Genomic DNA, 3,188 nt, shown 5'->3' with positions numbered 1-3,188 from the left:
CGCTGAAAGCAGCACCACACAGGCTGTTAGGAGGATGTGGCCGAGCTGGCTCCGCCCCTGGGGAAGCAGGCCCCACCCTGTGGGAACAGGCCCCACCCCAGGGAAGCAGGCCCTGCCCTCAGAAAGCTGGCAGAGGCGGACCCAGAAAGACTGATGGTCTTGCCAAAACCGGTTTGGCTCAGTGGATAGAGCATCAGCCTGCGGACTGAAGGGTCCCAGGTTCAATTCCGGTCAAGGGCATGTACTAGGGTTGAGGGCACATCCCCAGTGGGAGATGTGCAGGAGGCAGCTGATCAATGTTTCTCTCTCATTGATGTTTCTAACTCTCTATCTCTCTCCCTTCCTCTCTGCAAAAAATCAATAAAATATATTTTAAAAAAAAAGACTGATGGTCTTTTTGATGATCTTCAAGGCCTCCTGGACCTCGTCCTCCTTGATGACCAGAGGAGGTGGAATCTGATGATGTCGCCATGGGTGGGCTTGGCCAGAAGTCCATTATCTCGAAGGCACAGGCGCACCCTTCCAAGCATCGGAATCTTTGGTTTCCCCGGTGACGTGGCATCCAGCAGCCCCTTCCCACGCACTGGGGTCACGATGTCCCAGGGCAGCTTCCTGAGCTCATTCTCTTCTTCCAAAACTTCGCAGGCGGCGTTGGCCCCGCGGCTGCCCAGGGGGTTGCCCCTGTACGTGGAACCGCGCTCCCCAGGCTGGATGGTCAGCATGATCTCGTGGTCACACAGCACCGCCCACACGGGGTACAGGCCACCGGAAAGGGCCTTGCCAGGAGGACGAGGTCAGGCCTGACGTTTGCATGGCCGACTGCCAGCCATCGCCCAGTCCTGGCCAGTCCTGTCTGGGTCTCATCCAATAAACAGTATCTGGGTGCCTGGCGCAGAGCTCGCGCACACCCCTCAGGCAGCCTGGGTCGGGACAATGACGCCCGCCTCGCCCTGAATGGGTTCGACCATGAACGCAGCAACGTTTAGATCCTGAAGAGCACGCTCAAGAGCAGGTAGGTTGTTGTAGGGAAATGATCTCGAACCCCGGCATGAAGGGACCAAAGCCGTCGTCGCTGCTGGGGTCCGTGGAGCTGGAGATGGCACACAGAGTTCTGCCCCAAAAGTTTCCAGCTGTGAAGACGATCTTGGCTTTGTCCTTGGGGATGCCCTTCCCGGTGCAGCCCCACCACCGCGCCAGCTGGCAAGCGGTCTCCCCGGCCTCCACCCTGTCTGTGCTCATGGGGAGAACCTGGTGGTAGTTGAAGAGCTTCGTGACGTTCTCCTCGTCTTCGCCCGGCACGTTGTTGTAGGAGGCCCGCGATGTCGGCGTCAGCTTCCCCGCCTGGCTCTTCAGGGCAGCCACAATCTTGGGGTGGCAATGCCCTTGGTTGACGGCGCTGTGCACACTCAGAAAACCAAAGCATTTCCTGCCTTCCGCATCCCACAGGGAAATACCTGTCCCTCTCTCCAGGGTGACCAGTAAGAGGTGGTAAAGAGCATCCCAATATTCACGCAAGATTTGAATTTTGCGTGAGCATTAGCAACGACAAAAATAAAAGCCCAATTTTACTTGGTTTATTGAATCAGATTTTAATATTTGTTACCCTGTGATTTCAATCCCTTCAATTTGATAAGCATTACCAAGTACCAATTATGGCCCAGGAGCAGAGACAATCAAGACCAAGGCTTTGCGTGTGTACCAGCAAAGCTGTGGAGGCCATTTACCCGTTATGCTATTCCATACAAAACCCTATACTGTATACATTTTGAATCAATAAAAAATTTACAATTTTTAATTATAAACCTGTGTTTTCTATCAAAATTACTTCTTGTGTGAATTTTGGGACACCCTTTAGTTGTGAGCGCCATACTTGGCTTCCCCGTTCAAAAAACGTCATCCGACCATAGAGGGCCTTGGACCATCTTCTTAGTCGCCACGGATGTATTAGAAGTCACTGGCGTGTGGGCGCCCTGCCACAGTCTTATGACGAGCTAGCTTGGAAAGAATCGTGTCCGTGGAGCAAGAATTCCACCGACCAGCTACCCTTTCTCCTGCGGTTAAGATGGAAATGCAGATTGCTCAGCCTGGATCCACGGACGATCTGCTGGGTCCAATAATCCCTGGTGGCGCCTCTGGCTCCAGAACCAGCAGCTATGTCTTGGTGGCAGCACATTGTTTGATTCTTGCATGGAGCCTGACTGAGGATGGAACCCACAACCTTGGCACTACTGAGATGATGCTTTAATCAACTGAGCTCTCTGGCCAGGGAGAAACTTATCAGGGGTTTTTAGTAAAATAAGTCACTAATGTATCTGAGAATACATAGATACCAGAACCACTGGGATGAGAGATAGTGATGGAAGACAACGACAATTCTCAGTTCACCCATCCCGGAACCAGAGAGGAGGGAGCCCGATTCTGGGTTGTGTCACCTGACAACTGCCCTCTCATAATCCAGGACCCCTCAGCAGGTATCGGAGAGCTGGTTTCGGCCCGATTCCCTGCAGGCCAGGCAGCAGGACCTCACCTGCCAGAGGGATCCCACTCATTCCACAGATACCCTTGAAGCCAAGGTGCTGCCCCAGGTGGAGCCTAATAGGGAGGGACTGGGGGAGGTTGACATTAGGCTGTGTCAGACCCGTCTCAGCCAGTCCCACCCCACTTGTCACTTTCTAATTAATTTCCTTTCAATGTGCACAAGTCCATACACCCAGTCACTAGTAAAAGAAAATGATGTACTACTGAAATATCTTATGTCCATGTTCAATGCCATCATTTTCGCAGTTTGAATGTAGTTATGACATTTACACCAGGGAAATTTTCAACTACCACAAACCTAGACTTCAATGTATCATTAAATGCTTAAACTTAAAGAACACTGGTGGAGAATTAACAATGCAGATTAAATGTATAAGTGTATGGTACAAGTGGGCTATAAATCATACATAGGGTAAAAATTAAGAAAAACCATTTTGTTTATAGAATTCAAAAACCAAGAATGCCATATGGCCAAAAAATCAGTCGAGTCACTGAGGACTAAGTGAAATTCAAACATATGTCTTAGAGGCTGCACCGCCCTCCTATTGGTTAGAATAGAATAATAAATTAAGTTGAAAAGTAAACAAAAAATCCTGAGCATTTTAACAAAGAAGATAAAGACAGTGAAAGAAATATATGAAGAAATCATC

General features: G+C 50.2%; 1 pseudogene; it reads right to left on the bottom strand.

Annotated features, from left to right (window-relative positions):
- Positions 1-372: 372 nt before the first annotated feature.
- LOC102440082 lies at positions 373-1,991 on the bottom strand (annotated as a pseudogene).
- Between the last annotated feature and the right edge of the window lie 1,197 nt (positions 1,992-3,188).

The sequence above is a fragment of the Myotis lucifugus genome, unplaced genomic scaffold (genome assembly GCF_000147115.1).
Source record: "Myotis lucifugus unplaced genomic scaffold, Myoluc2.0 scaffold_11182, whole genome shotgun sequence".
NCBI classification, from domain to species: domain Eukaryota; kingdom Metazoa; phylum Chordata; class Mammalia; order Chiroptera; family Vespertilionidae; genus Myotis; species Myotis lucifugus.
Note: the sequence above shows the minus strand (reverse complement) of the source record. Positions and strands in the feature narration are given on the sequence as shown.